General features: G+C 43.6%; 2 long non-coding RNA genes across 2 annotated transcripts in view; one reads left to right on the forward strand and one right to left on the reverse strand.

Annotated features, from left to right (window-relative positions):
- The window catches only part of LOC127480934 (uncharacterized), a 349,754-nt gene extending 342,452 nt beyond the window's left edge, over nt 1-7,302 (reverse strand). Inside the window, exon 1 of the long non-coding RNA XR_007908056.1 lies at nt 7,128-7,302. This is a non-coding gene — a long non-coding RNA (uncharacterized LOC127480934). The remainder of the gene's footprint in view (nt 1-7,127) is intronic.
- LOC127480935 (uncharacterized) overlaps nt 1-14,720 on the forward strand; it is a 119,027-nt gene that overhangs the window by 87,102 nt on the left and 17,205 nt on the right. The gene's annotated exons all lie outside the window — the stretch shown is intronic.

The raw sequence follows: 14,720 nt of genomic DNA on the forward strand, positions 1-14,720 counted from the left end.
TGATAGTTTGTATAGTTAAAATTGCTACAACTCTTTTCACCTCAAAAATTTGCATCTGCTATGTTAACATGAAAATTTAAAACCTTGGTACAATGTATGAAATTATGATTAATTTACAGCATTTATCTTGGCTTACTAATCATTCTGGCTTTAGCTGATAATTTTATTTGTAATCTCCAGAGTTAAATTGCCATAAAATACCATAGTTACAAAGACATTCATGAGCAGTTGAAAGGATATGACACATTGTAATTTAGGAATTAATACACACATTAAAAAAAAGCAAATTCATGAGAAAGCTGTATATTGTAGGAGAAACAAAGCAGGAAAAAAAAGCTGCAAACCAGAAGATAAGCACATGAACACTGCAGCTGTGTCAGTGACAGTTTAAAGATATGGTGAATTCCATCCCACCATCTCTGAACAAAGAGCAACAAAGGGCAGAGAACTGTAACACAATCACCCAGCGCTGAGCATGAGCGGTACCAGTTGGAAAACATTCCCTGTCCATGCCTGATTGAACTCTGCCTTGCTGTCTCTCATAATGTGGATAGCTACAAAATGTTTAGTGACACTCAGACATAGTGCAGGAGCACTGCGAATGGACCAGGACCTGTGTAACCAGGTAATGCCCAGCTGTGAGCAAAGTGCTCTCTGCTTGCAGTCCGTAATGGTAAGAGCATAGGATGAGACCTTTGAAGGCTGTGATGGTCTCCAAAGGACAAACAATCTGCTGCATCCTCATATTTCTCAGCCCATCTGCATCCCCAGTGTCCTGGTTCCAGCCAGGATAGGGATAATTTTTGCAGTAGCTGAAGGGGCATGGCCAGGACACAGAGGTTATTCTATACCACCTCACACCATCACCTGGGGGGAAGGGAGTCTCTTTCCAGAAGGAAAGGTTTTCTTGTGATTGCGGTGTGGTGACTGCTGTCGGGTCAGGCTCCATGGTGAGCATTTTGGCATGTGACTCACTCTCTTTTGTACACTTTCGTTATTGATATGGTTGCTGTTATTGTTTGTTTTCTTATCTCGTTGTTGTTTCCAGTAAATTGTTCTTATCTCAACCCATCATATTTGCTTTACTTTGCCTCCTGTTCTCCCCTCCATCTCTCCGCAGAGGGGACTAGGGAGAGGACCGGGGGGAGTGAGAGAAAGGCACATGGTTTGCAATCTCGATGGGGACATGGAATTGGGAAATACCAATCCTAAACAATGACACCTAGCCAAAGGATGGCAGTGGGATTGCTGCTGGATGTGGGCTGGGGTCTTGCAGGGCCGTACTGGGGGTTTGCTCAGTGCCAAGGTTGGGGGGGCAGGGAGCTCAATGCTGCTCTTTACAAATGCTTCTCACACTGTAGTTGATCAAAGCTGGGGATGGGATAAGCAGCAGTGTCAGCCAGTTCCCACTCACCTGCATCCCTGTTTGTGTGCCATCATCACCATCCCACAGTGTCACAAGAGGGAATGCTGGTATCTACAGTCTATAAGCAATGCAAAATGAAAGCTTTCTTTTCTTTAGAACAATGACCAGAAGCTTAAGATAGGACATAGAGGTGGACATGGATATTGGTACATTTTACATGCACTTATGTTTGTAGTAGGTCTATTTATTTAAATCTATCTCCTGTAATGACTGGTCATCCTGAACTGCAGAGACAGGATTATCCTTTATAGATCTTGTAATTGCAGGAAGGAGAAATTTAGAGTTGTTTTCCTTTTCTTGGCTATTAATTGTGGAACTCTGCTAAGGTGCATGGGGAGAGATCCATTTTCTTTATGGCATAAACCAGTCATAAATTGTATGAAATTGAGGAAGGGTTTTTTCCCCCTCTATGCCGACAACCTTTTGTTATGTGTTTGTTCTTCATAGAAAACAGTTAGTCATTAATCTTGTGCAATCCAGTAGGGACTATTATGATCAAGAAATCAAGAGTTCTACCATGCTTTCTTTGAAGGATGTTTTTACAAGGCACAGAACATCCCATGGCAAAAGTAATCCTCAGGAATAAAGAGAAGAGTTGAAGGTGGTAGAGACAGAGTAGCAGCAACTCTTTGGTTACTTTGGACTGTCTTGGGAAATTGCAATTTATACCTACAAAAGAATGGGAAGAGTTTGAAGATTGCTGTGTTAATATGAGCTAGAGCCTCTCTGTTAACAGATTGCAGTGTTTAATGGGCTGCTGGCTTGCAAACAGACTCATTTCCTTTCACAACATTGTCCATAGAAATGCACATCTCAGTGTGGGTCACTGCTGTCACCCGGCTTCCATTCAGACAGCCACTTTAAATAATAATGAACATTTAAGAACTAGCACAGAATTTTTTTTTACTTAGCCTAATCTATCAGGCACAACCATATCGTGTATCTTAAATTCCCCAATTTCCTTATTTTCTCTTTTAGCCATACCTTGATAATACATATGCTACTGTGAAAGGATTTATAGTTTAGGAGATTTAACTCATGGATCTTAAATAATTTGGAATACTTAAAAGCATTTTAATTTAACCACCTAGAACCAACTGATCACTTTTTCTAAGTTGTTAATTTTCTGCAACCTGTGATAGTCCCTGGCCAGGTGATTTCTATGCCATTAACTCTTAGATAATTGACTTGGTTACAGAAAACTACAAGGCAAATAACTTGTGTTCCACCAACCTTTCCTTCAGCCTTCTGCAGGTTCCTGCTGCCTGAGTGGGAGGGAGGCTGCATGAGGGAACATGTTTTTTACTTACCCACATCAAGCTGAGAATGTGTGATCCTCCTGCCTCCAGCTCCTGGCGCAGCATCTGCATCCCTGCATGTTCAGTCTTCACAGCCAGCAGGTTTTCAGCCAGGGTCTGCCAGGATTACAGGGGACAGTACAGTGCAGAATTATCAAAATGTATTTCAGGGAGCACACAGGATTGAATGGGAGAGGCAATGACATTATTTTTTAACATTGGGCAGTTTTTTTCTAGTGTACAAAAAACTTGCCAGTAGCTTCTGGGCAGCTTTTCCATTTGTTTGTAATGTTCCCTCCATTGATGCTGTGTCCCAGTAATCAATAAAATTTGATTAAGGATAATAGTGAAAAGCAGCAGCCTGCAACCTCATTAAATGTAAAAATCCAGTGCAGAGTGTGGTGACCAGAGTAAAATAATTGTGACTCCAAGGACAAATATGTGGACATAGAATAGAAGAAACGAAAGCTGTTGTTGCTGGGGTTGGGTTTTTTCCTCACTGATTTTGTCCCCCAAGCAGGAAGCCGCCTCTCTCATGAGCTGGACATGGAATTGCAGCAGGACAGGAGGATAAACCATACATGAATACGTGTCTTTTTTAAAGATCTGTTTTCTTTCCAGATCAAACCAGATGGGCTGCTTATGAATGACAGAGAAAACAAAACAATTAATGGACAATTTTGGTTTTGAGGCTGACTGAATGCTTTGCCTAACCTTAAATGAGACATTTTATTTTTTTCTTGAGTAGTTTTAAATATTGTATCCATGATTGAAAAAAATTGACATTTTAAAAAAAGCACCATTCCAAATTTTTAAAAATCAAAATATATTCTCCTCTCCACAGATATCTTTTCAAGCAACATTGTGATGGAACAGGCACACCAATGCCAAGTGTTCCGTTCAAATTGGGAGTCTTTCGTCCCAAGAAGGTCTAAGTGCCAGCAGCTATGTTTGAAGGTCTGTGGTAGAAAGGAATCTGATGATGAGACTTCCCCTCTTCAAGTATGATGATAGAATTGGAAAGGTCAGGGTTGCCAACTGCAAATTTCTAAAAATTGTATTAGTGGATTGAAAATAATGAACTGTTGCTTTAGTGAAGTTGAGATTCTTTTAGTTTTTGGATTGTTTGTGGTTAATTTTCCACTTCTTCTATATCCCCACTAAGGCACCAACACTCACCTTTTCGTGAGACGGGAGTGTTATTAAAGCCACAGCTGAACTGTGGCTTTAAATAATAAAGCAATGCTGGAAATCTCTAAATAGGAAAGTTTCCCCAGGTTGTTTTGTTCTTTTTGGGAACATGGAGATCTGGTGAGGAAAGAGCTGATGTGCCCCAAACTGCTGCTGTTTATCGTGGTGAAGTACTTTAGACCGTGGGTATACATTAAGGGGCACAGCTTTGTCTCTGGAGAGTCCTGCCTCACCAGGTGGGCCTGAGGGGAGCAGAGCCTGGATGAATGCCAGATGTTGGGGTGGACTACAGGGAGGGATGGTTGGCTGCTGCTTGGCCCCAGCAGAGGTGGGGACATCTCAGGGTAGGGGTTTCATTGCTCAGATTCTCCAGTTCTTGCTCTTCTCCCTCATGGCTCTTCACCTGCTGGATCTTGGAGATCAACCACATTGCACAGGCAATGTTGCACCAAGCAATGGCAACTCACATTGTTTAAGATGGTAATGAAATAGGTAAATTCTGTCTCTCAAATCCACTGTAGCATTAAGTCAGTGCTCCAATAATCAAATTTTGGAAAGCAAAATGCAATGTTGAAGTAAAGGTGCCTGGTAGATGATAAGTTATGTGCTGGTCCCTTACTGTGTTGGTGCAAACTTGGCATCGTGCTTTACATTGCCCAGATAATTGAGGCTGTGTCTGAAATTGTTTCTTGTTTTCTTTCCCCACAAATGGAAAGTTAAATGCAATCTACTTTCTAGAAGCTGTTCTTAATTTTGGTCATTGAGTAACATGCTCCAGTAATGAAACCTATCCCTCTAGTTAAAGGTCCTCTGTGTAATTTATAGAACCTATTTTCTCTCATCATAAATTCCCACCCTGCTTCCTAGGGAGGCAACGTGTACGTTAGCCACTGTCCCAGGACACTCTCACACTGTGCATATAACAGCTGTGAGATAATAACTGAGCTGGGGGTGCTGAGTGCACTCAGCCACCAGCACCATGCAGAATGATGTCCTTAGCTTGGCCCCAGTAGGAACAAACAAGGGGCTGTTTTTCTTCCAGGCACTACAATTTTGGTGTGTAACTTGGGGGAGGAAGGGAAGAGGATTTTCTTTTTGCTCTATTTATTTGCAAGTTTCTGACATGAATGGTTCTTGGAAGTGTCTTTAGGATACTGCAGGGCAGCCATATTTCTCATTTAAAAATATCTTCTAAGTGATAAAAAACTTTGGATGTGTGTGTTTGTATTCATAACAGAATGTAAGCAGCATTACCACTGCTAACACACACAGAAAGTCAGCTTGTTCAAGCTACACCAGGGTTGCAATTTCCCTTCAGTCCTGTGGTTGGGGACCTTTTAGATTAAATTCATTAGTTCATGGTAGTTTTGAGATGTAACATAAGCCTCCAAAGGCATCTTAAGCTTCTCTTTTTTATTAAAATTAAATATTCCCTTGGCATTTCTCTAGGCACTTCTCCAGTCACAAATAAAAGGGACACTGCTGAAGGATATTCCGCTGCACACTTAAATGCCAGCAATCCAATTAAAGGAATGTTTAACCTTTTGTAAATAAAGCCATGGCTTGCACTGGCTGTTGGCTAAATGAAAAAAATTAACTAATTTATTATTTTCTTACCCAAGACTGATGTATGTATTGATGATATAGTTTACAGCATTATAAGGCCAGAATGCTATTAAAATTATTCTGTCCCAGAAGGTCAGCTGACTGCAGATTCAGACACTGGGAGCTCAAATCAGCTCTGCTCGATTATGTCCTTCTCCAAAGCCACCTCGGAATCTCATGCAGATCTGGGTTTTAGACACTTTACATAATTTTTTTACATTTGTGTTTTGAATATGGTCTTTTTTAAAATGAGCATCATTTTCGCATTGCAAACAATACACATGGATTTTGATAGGAAAGTGTTCAAACTCTGATGTACATTGTTCTAGGTAGGCCTTGGTCAAAAAGCATTTTCAAAGCTAAACAATTGATTGTATATCTGGATGTCGGTCAATATTGTACTATCTCCAGGCCACTTAAAGTAGAGAATGATGTAATAATTTATTGCCTCTTTTGCTGCTACTCAGAAACTTGATCTGTTCGGGTGTTCTCTCCAGGAATATTTGGCACATACAGCAGAGTGTTTTCACTTTTATCTGCACATTGGTCCGAAGAATTTGCAAGCAAAGGCTGAAAAATATAATTATTCATTTTACAGAAAGGGAAGCCCTTTCCTCAGGTCATTTATAAATGTGCATATGTGGGAAAGGGGTAAATGGTAATGAGAGAGATTGGGATGGAGTCAAGCACTTTATAACTGTACATGCTGAGTTAAGCCTGAGTTTGTTATTATTGTGTGGCCAAGATGTGAACGACTGTGATTTTTTCAATTTCTTGAAATTGATATGCCCCTGCAGAGTGTTTTGTGGCTCTGTGAATGAAAAATGGTTGTATTAGAGATAGGAACTGCCCATACAGCGTTTGAACTCTTTTGTCCCAGTTGAAAATCACAGACCAAAACCAGGCCATGTCACACCAGCTGCCAAGGTCAGCAGTGAGGTGCCCTGCAGGAAAACATTTGAATATAGCAATCAGTGCAGCAGAAGTCTTAAAAAGGCATAAAAAGGCATAAAACTGCAAAGGGAGGTTTGCTCCTTCATGTGATCTCTGGTTCAGAACTGGTTTTGCTTTTGTTTCCCTGTAAGTAACCATCAGCAATAAATTCCCTGTAAGCAACCACGAGCAATTGAAGAAGCAAAGACTTCAGTGAAACTGTGTCACCCATCAGAATCACAGAATCAGCTGGGTTGGAAGGGACCTCTGAGATCATCAAGTCCAACCCTTGATCCAACACCGCTGTGGTTCCCAGACCATGGCACTGATGCCACATCCAATCTTATCTTAAAAACCTCCAGGGATGGAGAATCCAACACTTCCTTGGGCAGTCCATTCCAATGCCTGATTACCCTCTCTGTAAAGAATTTCTTCCTAATATCCAACCTAAACCTCCCCTGGCACAGCTTAAGACCGAGCCCTCTTGTTCTACTGCTGGTTCCTGGGAGAAGAGCCCGACCCCCACCTGGCTACAACCTTCTTCCAGGGAGTTGTAGAGAGTGATAAGGTCTCCCCTGAGCCTCCTCCAGGCTAAACAACCCCGCCTCCCTCAGCCTCTCCTCATAGGACTTGTGTTCCCATCCCTTCACCAGCCTCGTTGCTCTTTTCTGGACCTGCTGCAGCCCCTCCATGTCCTTCCTGAACTGAGGGGCCCAGAACTGGACACAGCACTCCAGGGGTGGCCTCACCAGCGCTGAGTCCAGGGGAAGAATCACTTCCCTGGTCCTGCTGCCACACTGTTCCTGATCCAGGCCAGGATCCATTGGCCTTCTTGGCCACCTGGGCACACTCTGGCTCCTGTTCAGCTTCCTGTCCATCCAAACTCCCTGGTCCCTTCCTGCCTGGCTGCTCTCCAGCCACTCTGTCCCCAGCCTGCCGGGGGTTGTTGTGACCAAAATGCAGGACCCGGCACTTGGCCTGGTTGACCCTCATCCTGTTGGAATCAGCCCAACTCTCCAGTCTGTCCAGGTCCCTCTGCAGAGCCCTCCTGCCTTCCAGCTGATTGACACTCCCCCCCATCTTGGTGTCATCTGCAACTTTGCTGATGATGGACTCAATCCCCTCATCTAAATCATCGATAAAGATATTAAACAGAACTGGGCCCGACACTGATCCCTGGGGACACCACTGGTGAACAGATCTCAACAGGATACAGCCCCGTTTACCACCACTCTCTGGGCCCAGCCCTCCAGCCAGTTCCTGACCCAGCACAGAGTGCCCCTGTCAAAGCTGTGGGCTGCAACTTTTCCAGGAGAATGCTGTGGGAGACAGTGTCAAAGGCTTTGCTGAGGTCCAACTGTTGTGGGTTGACCTTGGACAGATTCCAGGCACCCACTAAAGTCACTCTGGGCTGGGAGAGATCACACAGGGAAAACAGACTCATCGTGGGGTTAATACTAAAATTTATTACTAATAGGATAAGATTTAAAGAGTGAGAAATAAACCTGTCTTAAACACACTTTCCACCCACCCCTCCTTCCTTCCATGTTCTCCTTCCTCCCCCCACATCAGTGCAGGGGAACAAGTCCACCCCTTGGGCAACAGGTCTTCCAGATCTGCTGTCCGACAGGTCACTCTTCCATGGGCTGCAGGGGGACAGGCTACTCCACCATGGTCCTCACCACGGGTTACGGCGGGGGCACAGCTCTGAGTCCTCCCCCTGTTCTGTGGGGTCCCTCCCACGAGTAACAGCCCTTGATGGACCTCTCCAGTGTAGGACCACCCCTCAGGCAGTAGTTCTTCCATATCTACTGTCCCGAGGGTCACTTCTCCATGGAGTGCAGGGGGGGGTCTCTGCACCCCGATGGTCCTTCATAGAATACAGTCCTTCATAGGGTGAGCTGTACCGATGTGGATCCCCTACAGGGCCATGAGTCCTCATCTCATACTCACCCCCGTGTGCTGCAGGCTGAGCTCTCAAGGCCTGTCTCAGGATAGGGACGAACACAGAGCTCCATATCTGCATGCCTTCTACACTCGTGGTTTGCCAGCTGACATATTCTTCTATGTTTGTGTTGCTCCTGCTTGCAACATGGCATCATGTTTGGGGGTGGGTTTTGGGTTTTTGTTGCTTTTTTTTAATGTTGCAAGGCAGATATATTTTCTTTTCCTTGTAAGCTATACAAAAAACTTAAAGGTTCTTAAAAAAATTTTAAAGCAATTCAGCTTTTTGAAACTGCATAATTGAAGAGCTCTGAAATAATTGGCTTATTATAGTGCACCCATAAAAATGAATTTGCATCTCTTTTATGAACTATTAGATTCCTTATTACATGCCACTGATTGTTCTTAATGTGACTTGCATGTAATTTAGCATTCTTTACTCATACACTTTGTGCCTAGGAGAGGGAAGTTCATCCCAAAATCATGGCACCACAACTTAGATTGCAAAGCAGCCACAGCTGGATCCTGCATGGTGTTCTTTCAGTTTGTCTCTCTGTTCCTCTCACTGAGGTGCAGAAGCCCAGGATCAGCCACCTGATTTTTCCTCTCTTCCCCACTGGTAGGGCCCCGGTCCCACTGTAGGCCAGGAGTGTGATTGCTAATGACAAACCTGAGCTGCAGTAGCCAAGTGATTTCACAGTGCCAGTGCACTTTTGCACCCCGTGTCAGAGCCTTCACTGTGGCAGTCACCCAGGCTGGCTGGCCCAAGGTGACAGGGACATTGCCTTTGCTGCAGATGTGCTGCCAAGCAAAGCACAGGCAAGGTGGTGGGATCAGCCCTGGAGTCCCCGTCCCAACGGTGGCTGGTGGCTCATTCCCAGAGCTCCCAGCACTGCCCGTGGCCTGTCTGTTGTTGGTTGTGGTGGTGGCAGCGGTGTCAGAGCTCCCACCTGAGCTCACCTCTCTGCAGGTGTTTGCAGGAAAGTTACACTGGTGGAAATACCCTCTGTAATGCTACCAGAGCATCGTGTTACCTCAGAAACAGGATGCCAACACAGCCAGGAATCACTGCCTCCCCTGTGCATCTGGTAGCATTTATGAAGAGTTACCTTGTGGAATGGGGGAGGATTCTGGGTGAGCAAGTGTAGAAATAATGTCACAGGGCTGAAGGGAAGGTGACAAACAGGGCCCTCGCATGAAATTCTGCAAAATTACTGAAATGTAATTTCAGAATATTTTATTTACTCTAGGAAATATAAAAAGAAATCATGTGTCTAAGTGCTTTCCAATAGATACAAAAAATGCCATGGTCTTCATAAGAAGCTGATGTTAGTCCGTCTTTGGACATAGCACTGATGTCAAGTGTTCAGCAGGACCAAGCGTAGTGAGCCCTAGGTGGTGGGTTTGAATGTCACTGGTTCCAAAAATATGTGGAAATTCCTGTGTGCATTTTAGTCAAAAAGCGCAGGGAGAGCTGAGTTCTTGATCAATCCTTTTGTTTAAATGATGGATTATGTGGTTTAATCCAGTGCATGATCCTACTGTTTGTTTAAGAGCAGCGAGTGGACACTGGGATAAGGAGAAGGAATTACAGAACAAAAACAGTACGAGGACATTATGCTCCTTCAGATAAAATAAAATATGTAGAATTCTGTTTGGAGGGCGAACTAGTAGTGTTGGCAGCAGTGAAATCAGAACAGTGCTGATACACTTTCGTATTTCGTTTGCCTTTCTTTTGGATTGTCAGTCCTCTCTGCATCTCCCTCAGCAGCATGGAACACAGTCAGAAACATACACCAATGCCAGGGAGGCTGAAATGATCTCTGCAGTCCACCCTTACAGTAATTTTGAACAGATTAAATTTGGGTCCAGCTATGTGGATGCACTGCACCTTTAAGAGCTCCCATTTTCTGTATGTGATTTTCTTTATATATTAGAGCAGATCAGAGTGTGTCCTGATCTGGGGCACCTGTCACAAGCTGTGACGGGAGCAATTACTCCCAGCCCAAGTCCAACCTGACCTTGGGGCTGGAGCTGCTGCAGCACAAGGTGCAGCAGAGACAGGCTCTGCATCCTGTAGGGTCAGAGAGCCCCTACAGCTGGTACCTGAGCCCATTTCTGCCTCTTCATCATGGCACTGTCCTTTGGCCCTGTTTTGGTCAGAGGTGGGTTACACCATGGAGCCCATGAAAGGTTGCAATAAGGACTCAGAGTTCAGGGGTTAAGCAGAGCTGATCTGTGAGCTTTGCCAAGGCGGTCACTCTGTTGCTCCGGCCTTTAAAGGATAAAAGTCTTATCCAAACAAATCCACACCTCTTTTCCCAATGTCTCCCTGTGTGGCTCAGCTGGGGTTTGGAAGCAGGGCTGCTGGTACCAGGTATGGAAGAGCAGGCTGCTCTTTTCTTTGGGGGAAGGTGGAAACACATTTTTCAAAGCAGCTATTTGTTTTGTAAATGTCTGGTTTTAGTACTCAAATAAACATGTTTTCAGTCAGTTTTTATCTCAGACGGTAAATTCTAAACACAGTTTTAAAGATTCCTTTCAGCTCTCACTAGCCAGCAATCAAAAGAGCCATCACCCTGGATCAAACATTCTAATTCTCTGCTTCGGTGTAAACTTGTATTTTTGAGGAAAGAAAAAGTCTGTGTGGAGTCAAGCTGTAAGATCTACCCCTACCTCCCCCTTTCTTTTTAGTGTATGTGCTTTGCTCATTGTTTGCAATGCTGTTTGTTTTTTAAAGCGTAAAGACACTCCGTAATTACCAATAAACTAAATTAAAAGGCTAAAAGCTGGATACAGTAGAGAGAAGTTCATATACCTGTCACTGTGTCATTACTCAGCACTGTGTGTGCTTTTCACTGCTGCAGATCACACCCAGACACAATGCTGATTATCCGTGCAGGAGGTCGCTTTTACATGCCGAAGGAAAACACTGGTATGTCTTGCTAATTTGATTTTAATATCTGTGCTATGCTATTCTTCGGCCTAGAAACTAGATTGCTTTTTACTAATATAATTGGCTAATTAAAACATCTTCTGTCGGAGATGAGGAGATACCCACAGTCCTTATGGGACTTGCAACATACTAAAGTAAACACAAATCAGTTCCTGATTCAACAAGAGCTCATTTAGAGCACAAAGAAAGGAAGGTACACAATGCAATTTTCTTAATAAGTTTTTTGAGGCAGTTTAGGGTCTAGTCCTCCACCTTCGGAGTGGAGATAGAAGCACTGGAACTTAGAAGACCCAGCCCTGTAGGGCTTCTGTGGCAATACCAAACAGCTAGTTATGATCCATTCCATGGCCAGTTGAGGAGATGTAAAGAAACAGAAAAAAGTTGCACCCAAACATTCTCCATCAGTTGCAGCTACTAAAACACTTTAGGTTTTGCAACCTGACACACAGTCTTTGTATTTCCTTCCTTCCCTGCTACCACATCACCTGGAGTGAGTCCCTGGGAGAGAAATCACCATGGGTAGAGCTGCTGCTTTCCTTTCTCCCTCTGCTTAGAGATGATAAGGGCTAGACAGAGGAGGAAGAGCCAAGTGTTACCTCTGCCATAATGGTGAAGATGGAGCAGTAACTTTCAATAAATAGATCACCTTCTTGTCTGGGATCCCATTTCCAACAATCACAGCCTCATTCTGCCAGGATGCTCATCGGATTCCATCTTCATACAGTATCCTTCAGACAGGATTCGAGGAGAAGTCCTATACTAGACAATTTATCTTTGAGCCTGGAAAGAATTTGAGGGACTTATGCTAATCATATTTGATTAGTATGTGCAAATGATTGTAACTAAATGTAGGCTTCCCTTAGTATCTTCAATTAAAAGCTCTGGATGTACTCCAAAGTTACAAATTCCTTCACTAAGTCAGTAGGGAATGATAATGAATTATTGCTAATAGAGCCATAAAGCTTTTATTTGCATAAGTAATATGAAGCTAATGTGTGGATAAAATTAAACTTTAAAAAGAAATATTATTAAAACAAAACTGTTAATGAATTTGGACACATTACTGAGCAGGTATTTGGCAGCTGTCTGGAACAGATAACTCCAATAGCAGTTTAGTTGAATCAAAATCAATATTGAACATTGCATAACAGAGTGAAGATAGTTAAGCAAGTTATATGTGCTTATTATCTCAGTTCTGATGTGCTTCGTCATTGTTCACCTTTGCAATCATAACTCAACCAAAAGAAGGTGTCTCAGTGCAGGAAGGAGAAACAAATCCCTGGATTTGAGTACTTCTTTCTCTTTTTTACTGTTATAATTAGACTGGCTGGAAAGAAGATGCTCTGAAGTCTCACTAGTATGGAAGAAATATTGGAGATTAAAGTCATGTTTGTCATAGGTTTACTTGCTCTAAAACAAAACCAAGGGAGAGTTCTTTTTTATTTTCCCCTGCATCGTTATAAAAGAAAGATCTTAAATGGAAAGGGTGGTTTGCCTTCGGTGATTGATCCACACGAAAGAACTAACCAGCAGATCCACATTCCAAGCTGATGGCCCTCCGAACACTGGGGGGGAGGGGTGATGAGCTTTTTTTACCTCTCCTCGGAAACGGGAGGCACTTCACTCTTGCCTTAACTCAGGCAAGGTGTGTGTTGGAGGGGTCTGAGGTTCACTTTGTTTTCAGCCTGGTCATCTGACTGTTTTCTGGCTCCGTTTTCCTGTGCCCTGTTCTGCCCCCAGCCCGGACCTGCTCATCGGAGAGGTTTGACCCACCTGCAAAGGAACTTTTTGGGGAGGAGGTCGCCCTCTCCCTGCTCCGCTCCCATGTTGGCAGTGGCGTGTGTCCATTGACAAAAAGGGGAATTCCTGGCCACAGCCAGCCACAGCCAGCGTGAGTTTCATGGGAAGAGCCCCTTTTCCCCCTTTCCCCCTTTTCCCCCTTTTCCCCCTTTTCCCCCTTTTCCCCCTTTTCCCCCTTTTCCCCCTTTCCCCCTTTTCCTCTTCCCTTCTCGGTGGGGCGGAATTTCCATCGCGGCTCCTCCCGTGCCCTGGGGCCAACAGCGCCCCCTGCTGGCCATGGTTAGAATTGCACCAAAGGATGGAAAGTACCAAACTGTTTTGTTTTTGAAGGGGATTTTTGGGTACAGGGTTGTTTAGTTGTTTTGTGTTCTTTTGTTGTTCGGCCAATACATATATATCCTTTAATAAAGGGCTGTTATTTTTTCTTTCTCCATACTTCCTCAATTGGACTCTCTTAATTTTGGATTTGCAATTGCTTAGAGGGAGGCGTTTGGTCTTCCTCATAATTCATCCTCCTTAGCAAAACCCTTCAGTCTCATTAAACTGAGACAATGCTATAAGTAGATGATGGACACAAATACTGCTTATACAATCAGGATTGTTTGTTATTATAAAAAGATTGTTATTACCAAGGCTAGACTTTTTTCTTCTTGAAATATTTCACTAATTGTTTTTCACTCCGTTTCATATTGCAGAAGGTTTTCCTCAATCCCTTCTGGATTTCAGTGCTAGGCTGCATCAGTTTTGACTTGTTTTGCTTAGTATTTCAGTTTGGAGGAATTACTCCAAACTAAAATACTCTTAAGACCAGAATAGTGTTAGATGAAGGAACTTACTCCAAAACAGTAAATTCTGCCTCTGTAATAAGCTATGGATAGATACAGGATGCAGTATTTTGATTAGTTTTTTTCTTTCTTCCACCATCATGCAGGACCTAGAACCCGAGAACCATCTCTCTGTTGGGGACAATGTTCTCTTTTCACGTGGCTTCCTGGCAAAACATGCAGAGTAATGGCTGTGCTTGGCTTGCTCGGCTTTGCTTCCAGCTATGGATGAGCCTTTCACACCCACGGCTCATTCACACTGGATCAGTTTTACTCCTGATGCCTCTCCATGCAGGAAGGTCCAGGTACAGTTCCATCGCTGCTTCTATAAAGCAATGGACACAAAACTGGACAAAGCAGCCCCTGAATGTTTGATCAGGCTTCTCCCAAACCTACTCTCTTCTGGGGCAGAGAGGAACTGCCTTCTATGCCACCAAGGCACCTCTGAGCAGAGACGGAATCACTGAGTGTTGGGACTAGCAGAGAGAGAAGTATTTTCAGGGCTCAAGATCTCATCATGCCTGAGAAACAAATTAATCTTCTCTTTTGTGCAGGAGAAGTATGTACTTCACCTTTTTACAGAGGCCAAAACTCTGACACCTGAAAAAATGAAAGCTGTCAGCTCCCAGCTGATGTTATATTCTGAGTGGAAAGACCATGTTGTCTTTCCCGATCTCAGAATTTGCCCCAACCTATGTTCTTCCAGAGATGGTGTTTCAGAAATTACCCATCCAAGTTGCTGT

Source organism: Manacus candei, unplaced genomic scaffold, assembly GCF_025592945.1.
Source record: "Manacus candei isolate 608988 ecotype Guabito, Panama unplaced genomic scaffold, ASM2559294v1 h1tg000076l, whole genome shotgun sequence".
Lineage (NCBI taxonomy): Eukaryota > Metazoa > Chordata > Aves > Passeriformes > Pipridae > Manacus > Manacus candei.